The sequence below is a fragment of the Corylus avellana genome, chromosome 8 (genome assembly GCF_965113065.1).
Source record: "Corylus avellana chromosome 8, dhCorAvel1.hap1.2, whole genome shotgun sequence".
NCBI lineage: Eukaryota > Viridiplantae > Streptophyta > Magnoliopsida > Fagales > Betulaceae > Corylus > Corylus avellana.
Genome location: NC_142497.1, coordinates 14,614,054 through 14,627,037, shown reverse-complemented (window position 1 = coordinate 14,627,037; position 12,984 = coordinate 14,614,054).

Sequence of the window (12,984 nt, the reverse complement as noted above, 5' to 3'; positions counted from 1 at the left end):
TGCATCATCGAAAACACTAAGATTGAGAGAGCTCTCCTCGACTTAGGAGCTGGTGTGAATTTGCTTCCATACTCAGTGTATCAACAACTTGGCTTAGGGGAACTGAAACCTATAAGCACTGTCTTGCAATTAGCTGACCGATCTATCAAGAAACCCCGAGGGATTGTGGAAGATGTCATCATCAAGGTGGACAAGTTTTACTAATCAGTTGACTTCATTGTTCTTGACACAGAACTTGTCCTGTATCTAGAGAAGCAAATTCCTGTCATCCTCGGGCGACCTTTCTTAGCCACAGCCAATGCATGCATCAATTGTCGGACTAGAGTAATGAAGATCTCCTCTGGGAATATGAAGATCATACTGAAAATCTTCAATGCCTTTTAGAATGCACCTGATCAGAAGACATGTTTCTTTGGAAGACATTGGAGAAACTGTTGAAGACCCACTCCTGATCCTTTATCTGAAGCCCCATCATGGAGAAACCCACGGGAGCCTATGCCTCTCACTTCAAGTACTCCACCACCTGTTGAGAACCCCACAAGGATCATATTTCATTCAGAGGTTACTGAAGTGGACTTTATTGGGGTGGGCAATTTTTTGGCAAGTTCCCTGGTTGCCCCAGTTTTTGAGAACCCCCATCGAGACAAGAGGTTGATCATGAAACGAGTCCGAGATAAACACATTGAGTATCGTCATGGGGAGCATCAAGACCTTTCAACTGAGAGAAGCAGTTTCCGGATGTGAAGAGGAATCCTCATCCTTGTGGAGTGCTACATGATCATGAAGAAGAAGGGATGGAAGAGCTTGATTGGACTTCTGAAGGATCGAGGTAAGATCCTTCGGAACTCGGACTTAAATTGAGAAATACTTCATAGGATCGAGCGCAGGCCTTGTGCACTCAACCCCTCACTCCCCCAGGGTACATGATCTCCATCTAGGTATTTTATCCATTGTTGTTTCATTCTTTGATTATATTTTTACAACAATGTGTGTATTTGATTGTTTCTTGGTTGGAGTATCACTTTCTTTTTCAAGGACATGTGTTTTTGCATTCGAGTTTGGGGTATGATATACCCCACATCTGCTCATTCAGGTATTCCTATACTCTTAATCTTATTCTTTAGTTTTGTACCTACATTGGGGACAATGTATAATTCAAGTTTGGGGGTATGGAAAAACAAAACATGGTCCGTTATTGTTATGTCATTCTTAAGTATATGGTTGAGCTTTGATTTTGGTTTGAATTTCATTGGTAGGCTTAAAGATATGAACACATGATCATATGACTTAGGAATTTTGAGTCATGTTACTTACTTTTGGCAACATGAGATGCTTCTTGTTTCAATTTAATATTTACCTTGAGCACGCTAGCACATGTTTATGAGGTATGAAATTTGAGACCAATTATGTTTGTTTTCAATATTTTGAATTCTGTTGGGAGATGTATTGGATGAATAACCACGGCATACTATTAAAAAAAAATCAAGTTTGAATTTTTCACTAAGTAACTGAACCTCTTGTCTCATTAAATAGTGAGTGTTCGTGTCAAAAAGTGAGAAGTTCGGTTTAATCAATAAAATGGCTAGCTTTGTTTCGTAGCCTTTTTTACTCGAGTTAGTAAGTCCTTAGGGGTGTCTTTACACCTAGTGCCCTAAAGCCATTTGGTTTTAGAGTCATTGACTTAATACTCGATACATGGGTCAATTAGAAAGCTTAAGGAAGCTAAGCATTACATAACCTATATATATATATATAAAAGAAAAAAAAAATGTATGCCTCGTAAGTTTCATTTGATAAGAAGTCTAATAAATTCTGAGATGTTGATTCATTTATATTGGAATTATTTTGAAGCCTCATGATTGTGTGTTAGTTCATTTTGCACTAATTGAAGCTTGTTGTATCTCAATTCACCATTTGTAAGTGATTTGACTTCTGAATTCTTGGAATTTTGAAGATGGAGTTTATCATTGGGGAAAATACATTTTACCCTTCTGAACTATCCACTCATTTGTATTTTTAACCCCAATATTTAAAAAGTGACACTTTACCTCCCCCCCCCCCCCCCCCCAAAAAAAGCCTTCCAAATTGTTGCAATTCGACCAAAGCACCAAACAAAACTTTGTTTGTGAGATATCAAGATCAAAGCACCGAACCAGTCAACAAAAAATGCAAGATCCTCCCTCTTCACACAAAATACTCTCTCCCCCTTTTTGTCTGAATGGTCAAAGGGGTAGATGAATGAAACACGTTCTCTCCAAATTAACAACTCAAGAGGAAAAAGAATATAACCAAATCCATTCTCCCCAAACACATGTGAAAGAATTTAAACAAATAATCACATAAAAACAAGCATGCGAAATAAAGCATATTGAGCCAAGATATCTCATATAATATGTCAAGAAAACAATATATATTAAAGATATCACACAAACAAAAATGGCTCTAATGTTTACTCCCCCTTAACATGAGCAACCTCTCCCTAACATATGTCTCCACAAATCACTTTCTCTTTATTTCTATCAACACAGACAAATGAAGAAACTTAAGTGGTATCACTTGTATCCTTGGAAGGTACAACCAAGGAGTACAAAAGACCACAGAGGAATAAAAAAGGCTTAAGTCAAGACATACACTATGAGCACACAACACAACATGAGTGCATGAAATGCTCAAACTAAATACATAAAAGTGCAAGTGAATCCAAAGAAACTCCTATTCAAATGCCTCATTCATGTCATCCAAACAAGGTTGAGATGCATGAAAAAAAATTAGCATAACTAACATGACATTTGCTAATCTCAAACACAAACCATCAAGGACATAAACCCACAATCAAAACATGTGGATGAACAATTGCAAACACTGAACACATAATCAAAAGGGCAATTGTTACAAATTTCACATATTATGGGAATATGTAATGGGAGAAGCAAGAACCAAATTAACATGTTATCAAGAAACGCTGCATATGAAAATGTAGTTTCAAAACAACCCAAACATGTTAAAGTATGGAAGATCCACAATCTTAAACTATAAACCAACCATTCTCCTCAAAAGCAAATCCAAAGAGGAGTATCAAATGTGCCAGACAAGAACATGAAATGCCAATCGTATATTTGAAACATATAAGCATGTAAGTCAAGGAGCCCAAAACATTTGAAAATAGAAGACACATACACAAGACTATACAAAAAAATCCTAAATATTGAAAGTTAATAACCAAAGGTTCATCCAAATATCAACAACATAATCACAGGGACAAAAAGCATGCAATGGAAAAGAAGGATAAAACAAGAGGCATGCAAAGACACAACACATTGCAATCACAAAGGAATTCAATCCCCTAAGCAAAGGTGATGCACAAACATATAATATTGCATGTTTGTGAACAAAAATATTAAGGTCAAGATAACCTTTTTTGCGATTGAGCTTCTTATAAGGGAACATAGCTTAGCCACTGCCAGTCACATATCTCTTGGCAAATGCAATCTTCAACTTCAGAAGGAGCCATAGTAGGTGTAGGACCAACATCTATTCTTGCTATTTGGAAGGAAGAAAGAGACAACATTACTGCAAAGAACTAAGAGAATACACTCCAGACAACCTTAGCGCAACCATATTAAAAAGCACACCTCAACCTAGCATAGAAAGGTGAGGAATACAATGACAAAATAGAAAATCCCTTGGAAGAGAGAGCTTGAGTAAAGCAACAACAATTTTCATAAAAGAAAACATAGTGTCAAGAAACAATCCTTTTTCACCCCTTCCTTTTCCTTTTTGAAAACCAAACAAGCTCAAATACTCTCACCCAATCAACGTGTATGCTTACAACAAACACTTCTTAAAAGCATGAGAGAAACTATCTCATCAAAACTAACATGAACTTCAGTTTAGGCCAAGTATGAGCGAACATGATGGTTTATCAAAAACATACTTATGCCAATGATACAAATGAACATGCTAAAACACGTCATAGCGAAGTGTGTGAACCATTTAACAAGAGAGGGCACAAGTCACATAAGCATGGAGCAATCACATCTCAAAAGAAAAATGGTGACCCTTAACGCAAAAGTCAAACCCTTTTTCCTCAACTTTAATAAAAAGTCATATACCCATTCCTCTTCAATTGTCCAAGAGAATTTATACAAATTAAATCCTGTGGGTGTTTCACCTTTTTCCCTAATAATTATGACACCGGCTGTTTCTATAAGGATTTCAAAAGCAAATTTATAAGAATATGTTTAGTCACAATTTTGCTAAACGTTTGATCTTTGATCATATTTTGCTTGTCATTGAAAGAGGTGATGCTATGAACAATTAAGTTTGAGGTTGACTTGCAAGGTCAATTTACACAGGGAAAGCCAAAAATTCTCATATGAGTTTTTGCCCAAACTAACACACATGTGAAATCCCTCAAAACTTGTGAATACAGTGTGCATAAATATGACAAGGCTTAGAATGAACATAAGCATCAAAGCATACACACAAACTCTCAAACCATTAAATAAGACAACTTCAGTAACTAATATAACACAGGTTAGTAATAATGAGAGATTCATAAAGAGCACTATAAGTGTTTGAAGAAAGTACTCAACAAGACCTAGGGAGAGAGCACTCCCAAGGAAAGGCACACAACAACAAAAAAAACTCAAAAAACCCAACAACAGAGAAATACATAAAACGGGGAACAAAAGTAAACAAAATGAATAAAAACCCGAAACATGAGCTAGAATGCAATAAGGTATGCAACAAAACTTCTAGCCATGCTACTCAAAAATGGACAAACGAACCTCTTAAACATGGCTCTTAATTGAACCTTCCATAGTACAAAATCACTTCCAATTAAAATGGAAGGAGCACTTGGAACAGAGGTTGATCGTCCCAAAACAATGGAGGTCATTGAACACACTCAGGACGTTAATCCAAAACCGAGTGAAGTAGTCTTTGATACCAATTGGAAGAACAAAGAGGATCGTGTTCTACCCCCAAATCAAATGCATAAGCGATTTATATAAGGAAAATAAAACGCTATGCTTAAAAATAAACCAACACAAAAATAAAGAACATTCACACAACCACTACACAAGATTTTGTTGATGAAGTGGAAAACTCTTTGAGCATCTAAAGGGAAAAACCACTCCGGAGTAGCCAAACCCAAGAAATCACTATATGAAGATTCATAGTTATATACTAGACAATACTCACTCCCTGGAGGACCTCTAGACTTGTAAGAATAACAAGCGTCCCAGATTGTCTCCATCATGACCACCTTCGTATAGTGCATCTCCTTACCGACCCTTTAGTAGACTTCTTTGCAGTTGAGTGATGTGTATGGTGTGGTTCGAAAACAACAAAAACAAAAACCCCAAGTAGGCGAGAAAGCACAAAGCTTTTTAGACAGCCTTACTTGGTACACAAAACGGTGAAGGGTATCACTTTCATGAGTGATAGTAGCAGTCATTTCTTCACCGAGAACCTCCAAGCTCAGAGGAGCATAAATGGAAATGGAGAGGTTCAAAAAGGTTCTGCAGAAGTAAGACAAGAATAGATTTGCAGCTTTGCTTCTTTCCTTCTTAACCGGGATTTTCTTCTGTTAGGACGAGAAGGCCAAAATCTGATATTTTGAGCCATTCTCGTCATAACGGGGGTTAATCCTCGTTATGACGTAAATAGTAAAAACATAGATCTACATATCCGTCACGAGCCTGTCATAACGCATCAGCTGACGGGAAACCAGGGAGTCCAACTTTGGTCACATTACATGTCCGGTCCAGACAGGGTTACTAACGAGAAAACAGAGGCTTCAATTTTGCTCTGGTCACTTGTCCCCGTTCTAACGAGAAATGCTCTCGTCACTTGTCCCGTTCTGACGACTTACAAAAGAAAAATGCTCTCATCACTTGTCCCGTTCTTACGAGGTCCCTAACGACAAATGTTCTTGTCACTTGTCCCGTACGGACGAGGTTCCTAACGAGGAACCAGTAGCTCCCATTACATGTCCCGTTCTGACATGACTTATGACGAAGAAATAAAAACTTCCTGTTACATGTCCCGTCCTGACGGGGTTTGTTAAGTGCTAAAATATTTATATTTTAAGCCCTTAACTTACATATGTTAATCCTTTGGTTTTAGTTAATTAGGTCATTTTAATTCATTTTTGTGTTTTCTACACTTTTGTAGGCTTTTGGAAGAAAATGAAGTAAATCTAGAAGATTTGGGCTCAAATAGAGAAGATGGGAAAAATGGGAGCCCCTGACACTGCGATCGAGCGCAGTACCAGAGAAGACACAACACGAAGCAGGCAATCAGCGTTCGAGCGCAGAACAGAAGAGGCTCGATCGCAGACCTACGATCGAGTGCACACAGGTTGCGATCGATCGCACCTGTGCACAGGAGACATATCAGGTGGCGGCCAGAGTGTCTTTCTTTCCATATTAGGGTTTTCCAACTCCCAATTGTAATAGGTTTTGAAACCCTATGAAATTCCTAGGTTTACTAGTTTGTCAAGGACTTCTAAAGCTTATAAATAGACCCTTAAGTCTCTAGAATTAGATCAGGCTTTTTTGAAGGAGAAGAATTGGAGCTCTTCAAGTTCAAGTCTCAGGTTTATTCTTTTTTCTTTCTTTTCTTTTAATTTATGAAGATGTTTAACATCAACTCTATGCGTAGCTAAATTATTTAGTAGGGCTAGATTGAAGCCCTAATTATGTTTATTTAATATTTCAATATTGGCGCCTTTGTGATAATCATATTGTGTTGCTTAACTTGATTAATTCCTATTTTCTTGAATTCCTCATATGTATGTGACTGGCCATTATATGCATGTGGTATGGACTAGTTAGTTAAATCAATTTGGATGACTGAGTCCTGGGTTTAACATAAGTAATAAAAGATATCCACACCGGATTCTTGGGTTAATCAACATGGGGAACTGGGAGTAGACACCCATGCCCTAGGCCTCATGTGTTTGTCGATTTCCACAGATTTATCCTTTCTTAAAGAACAACTTAGTGGACACCCATGCTAAATCCTTTAAGAAATAAAAGAATTAGAGTAGACACCCATGCCTAATTCGTTGCTAAGGGAAATCAATAGCTTAAGGAGTAGACACCAATGCCCTTAGGTTGACAAACATTAGATATTCATAACATGATCAAAACATTAGCATATTGATATATTAACTAAATATAATTAGTGGTGGATATCAAAGCCCTACCTTTCAATCATTATCAATTGAATCCAATCTTTTATTTTGTTTCACTTTGGGAGTTAATTTTAGATAAGATTTAGCAGTCCTCGTGGGAATGACCCCGTATTTGCACACTAGACTATTATGTTGACCTCGTGCACTTGCGGGTAAAACATTAAGTTATTTGCCTATTAATTTAGGTGGGTAATTGTGGAACAACGCGTTTTTGGCGCCGTTGCCGGGGACTGCAGCGAATTTTGTTTAGAATTATTTTCCTTTAGTTTTGTTATTTTAATTTTCAATTTTAAATTTAGTTGTTATCAAAAATCAAAAAGATTTTTCATTTTTCCTAACTTTTCTGTTTTCTGTTTTAGGTTGCGGATTAGCATTCTATGCTTGCGATCAATCGTCAGCCAAGTGCGATCGAGCGCATTGCGATCGAACGCACCAACCTGCGATCGAGCGCAGTTCCAGGAAGCTTCCGGACCAGCAGCACTAAAGCTGCCTAACTGAAGAAGCAATTCAGTTGATGCAAGGTCGTCGATCTCAAGCCTCAACTGTTATTCCACTCGATCCTGAAATTGACCGGACAATTCGACAACGACCTAGAAACAAAGAAGAAGAGGAAAAAATTGAGATGGAAGATTTGCAAGAGAATCCAATTGTGCCAAGACCATTAGCGGCAAATCCACCACGGGTGAGGAGACCGATGAAGCAAGCATTCGTTCCAGTAAACCTCCATCAACCTTCACGCATAGCATATCAACCGGAGGTGGAAGGCAGCTATTATATTTCTCCTCAAATCCTTAATGCATTGACTCACTTCAGAGGCACAGCTACTGAGGATCCCAACTTGCATCTTAAAGAATTCTTTGATTTATGCAAGTTGCAGCATGTCCAAAGCGTAACTCCAGAGAGACTCAGGTTTGTCCTCTTCCCTTTCTCTTTGAAAGATAATGCTAAACTGTGGTACAAATCCTTACCTGCAGATTCTATCCATACTTGGGAAGAATTAACCACCAAGTTTCTGAAGAAGTTTTTCCCAGCTCAGAAGACAAAACAACTTAAAAGGGAACTTCAAATGTTCTAACAACAAGATGGAGATTTCTTCTTTAAGGCTTGGGATCACTTCAATTCCTTTCTTCTAAAGTGCCCACATCATAACATCCCTCAAGATGATCAGGTACAAATTTTCTATGAAGGATTAGATGATACTAACAAAGGAGTGGTTGATTCAGCTTGTGGAGGAACACTTATGTAGAAGAGTAGTGAGGAAGCAATGGAACTTTTTGAGACATTAAGTGTGCATTCCCAGCAATTTTGCTCAAGAGGAAGGAGAGGAGTCAAAAGCAAGGGCATGTATGAAGTAAACCTCAGTGGGGCATCACCCACTCAGATGGCTGCTGTAGAAAACAAGTTGGACATGATTGTCACGGCCATAACTACTCAGAAAATATCACCTCTGCAACTGGACACACCAATCCAGGTATGTGCTATTTGTTCTCATCTAGATCACATTACTGAGACGTGTCCCTTATCTTCATTAGCAGAGCAAGAAGAGGTAAATTATGTGGGACAAAACAGTTACCCCCACAAGAACAATCCATACTCCAACACTTACAATCCAGGATGGCGCAATCATCCAAATTTCTCTTGGAGTAATAATCAAGGACAGCAGAAGGGGCCCTAACAAGGAAGCCAACCACCTTAAGAGCCAAAGATGAACCAACTGGAGAATATGATACACAACCTGGTGACTTCTCAACAGCAATTCATGGCTGATCAAAAAAAATTCAATACAAAGACTGATCAAGCCATTCAAAGACTAGAAGTGCAAATAAGCCAAATGGCAAAGGAGCTGAGCGAGAGGAAGCAGGGAGAATTTCCAACTCAAACAATACCTAACCCAGGGAGTCACCAGCAGTTGAAAGCAGTCACAGTTCTTAGAGGTCCTATTCCTGCACCACCAAGGGCACTTGAGCCAAATTCTGTAGAGCTCAAGTGCAGCTCTTCACACTAGAAGACATTACAGTCACAAGTAGAAGTGTTTGACCAATCCAGGAGGTCAAACGCATCTACTCAAAATAGTGGTACTGAGGCCACTGAAGATGGTACATTTTTTTTCTCTTGTTTTTCATCATATCAATTTCTTTACTTTACATGTGTCTCAATTATCCTTTGTGTTTCGTTTTCATTATTGCACATTCTGTATTAAAAATAAAATAAAAATCTAACATTCTATTACTACGATCGATCGCAACAAGTATGCGATCGAGCGTAGTAATCGAATGATGGCCTTAAACATTCTGTTAGTGCGATCGAACGCACCTTGGGTGCGATTGAGCGCACATCACCCACACACGTACACCCTTGCCCGAATGCGATCGAGTGCACTCGGGCAGCACATCACGTGACCTATTTTAGGTCACTTTCCCCTTTTTCTCCCTCACACTCCCCTGCGCAGTACAAGTCCCCGTCACCTGCACTCAAACATCACTGGAGCACAACAACTTTCCTTCACCTCCACCAGCTTTGAACCACCACCACCACACCACATCTGCACTTGTACGGCCCCATTCTACCCCAAGGCCACCACTTTCATCACATATCACGTTCCCCATTCTCAACCACCTCCTCAACTCCGACCCCTCTCACCTTCATTTTTTTTTCTTCAATTTTTAGCACGGTGTGGGTGTTTATCCACCCACATTGTTGCTTTGTGTTGGGTTTTTGTGTTTTTGCAGGGGGATTTGAGCGGTGTTTCCTTGTGTTGCAAAGTTGACCATCTCCAGTGCACACCAACTGTTCGATAAAAGTCCCCACTCAAGCTCAAAATGCTTAGAACCCGTGCTTCATCCTCCCGGGGGTCCGAGGCCCAAGCTATTTCTCCCCCGCCCACTTTTGAAGAGCGGGAGCTACTGTTTGAGACTACCTTCGCCATTCACGAAGACTTTCAAAACCATGAGGTGACTCAATGGGCGGTCGACGAGTTTAAGCGAAGGGGACTCAAGAAGCTGTTCAAACCAATCACCTCCACCGCCTACCGGAAATTGGTCATTGAATTCTATGCCAAACTTTTCCATGACTGCAACAATTTGGCCGCTCTCTCTTCCAAGGTACACAGCCAAGCCATTGACGTGACAAGGCCCGACATTGCCGCAGTCCTTCAATGCAATGATGAACACCCTCCAGAAGCCGCACATCTTGCCTAGCAACCGCCCCGATTGTATGTGGCGGAAATCATTGAAGATATGTGCCAAGGGCAATATACAGACGCCCAGCATAATGCCGGCAGCCGATCCAAGCTACCCCAACGGCTTTGGTTTGTGGACTCCATCTTGCATCGCAATGCCTTCCCCTTGGGACACAAAACTCAGAGGCGTGATCAATTTCTACAAACCCTCTACGCTTTCCAAATATGCTTGGTACTCCATTCTCGACATCATTTGGAACCAAATACATAAATTTTGGAATGGAGTGCACATTGGAGGAGCAGAGTCCACTCATTCATAGGGGTTGCCTTTCTCATACCTCATCACGTATATTTTTTGGAAAAAGGGCATCAAGGGCATCGCAACAGACGAGCCAGTAACTACTACTCCTATATTTGGCATTCGCCAATGGAATAAGAGCTGCTCCCGTATGTCCCGGATACTCCCGGCACCAGCAGCTGGTGAAAGAGAGAGTGAGGCCGAGCCAATGGCCGAAGATGAACCGGCAGCTGAGCCGGCAACAGCATAAGAGGAGGAGGCCCCAATCATTTTTCAAGCTGCACAGTACCGCTCCCTTAGTGAAGAGATGGCAGGCCTTCGAAGAGAATTGGTTGATCAAAGAAGGGAAGCTCAGGAGGACAAAGCATTAATGGATCAACGACTAGCTGCCTTGGAAGAATTGATGCAGACCATACTTAACCGTTTACCACCACCTTCTGGAGCATCTACTTCTGAGTAGCACTGAGCGGGGACCACTGTCTAGCTGAAGACGTAAAACTTAGCACTCATGGGAGGCACCCCATAGTTTTTCCTTTTATTTTGTTTTGTTTAAATGTGTTTTCAGTTAATCTTTTTATTTATCTTTATTATTGTTCCTTTTTACTTGTTTGTGTGTTTTCTTATTTTGTAGGGACAAGTGTGCTTCACTTTAAGTTTGGGGGTGTGCTATGAGCCATGCTTCCCAAGATCATGTCGACCATCTCCTGAGTACACTCTTTCCTTTATTTAGACACATTGGGGATAATGTGTCATTTAAGTTTGGGGGTATGGGCACACATGTTCACACACACTTTGTCCCAATTTCATGTTATTTGTTTTGTGTGTTTGTTTGTTTATTTGAAAAAAAAAAAAAAAAAATTACTATGCATGTTCATGTTTGCCCTAAAATTTTAAGTTGATCTAAAAGAATTTTGGTTTGAATTCATCAGTGAGCTTAACATTTTGAACACTTGATCTGATGAGTGAATCTGTTAGTTTGATTACTTGTTAAGGACAGTTAAAAAATCACATATTTGATCTGATCACACATGCACATTAGCATATAATCTGTGAGGTATGACATGAGGTCTGATATGTGTGTTTCTGCATCTTGGATGAAGTTGGATGACTTATTAGATGACACTATGGCATATATAGTGATGAAAAAAAGAATAAAATGAAATAAATGATCATTGATGGCTTTTCACTAAGTAACTGAACCTTTTGCCTCAAAGCATTGAGTGTTCACGGCAAAAGGTGAAAATTTTTTATTTGATCAATGTCATGGTTAGTTGGTTTATAGCCTTTTTGACTCGAGTTAGTAGGTCCTTAAGGGTGTCTCTACACCTAATGCCCTAAAACCACCTGGTTTGGGAGTCATTAACTTAACACTCACTACAAGGGTCAATTAGAAAGCTTAAGGGAACCAACATTGTACAACCTGACCAAAAAAAAAAAAAAAAAAAATGAGAGAAAAGAGGAAAAAAGTATGCCATTGTTGTCATTCTAATAGGGATTTCAATGAAATTTGAGATATGGAGACATTACATGTTGAAAAGATTTGGAAGCCTCATAATTTTGTGCTAATTCACTTTATACTGTTTTCAAACTTGTGATGTTTTAGCATGTCCTTTGTAAGTAATTGAATTTTGAGATTCCAATTCATTGTGAAGATAGAGTTCATCTTTTTAAGCTTGCTTATGAATGAAAATCATAATCTTGAAGTGATGCTTTAATTTTAGGAATTACATGAACTCTTGCATGATGTTTGTGGGTAACATTTCTGGAAAACTCTCACAAGACTTCACTCATCCACTAGGGAATTCCTAGGGGTTTAAAAGGCTTGTTGCATATGCTAAATGCAATCGTACATCTCACGAAAGATGGATTTATCTTTTTGTTTTCTATTTTTCCATTTCGTTTTTAGTTTTGTATTGCTAAGGGACTAGCAATATGTAAGTTTGGGGGTGTGTTAAGTGCTAAAATATTCATATTTTAAGCCCTTAACTTACATGTATTAATCCTTTGGTTTTAGTTAATTAGGTCATTTTAATTCATTTTTGTGTTTTCCACACTTTTCTAGGTTTTTGAAAGAAAATGAAGTAAATCTGGAAGATTTAGGCTCAAAGTGAGAAGATGGGAAAAATGGGAGCTCCTGACACTGTGATCGATCGCAGTACCAGAGAAGTCTCAACACGAAGCAGGCAATCAGCGTTTGAGCGCAGAACAAAAGAGGCTTGATCGTAGACCTACAATCGAGCACACGGGTTGCGATCGATCACACCCGTGTGCAGGAGACATATTAAGTGGAGGCCAGAGTGTCTT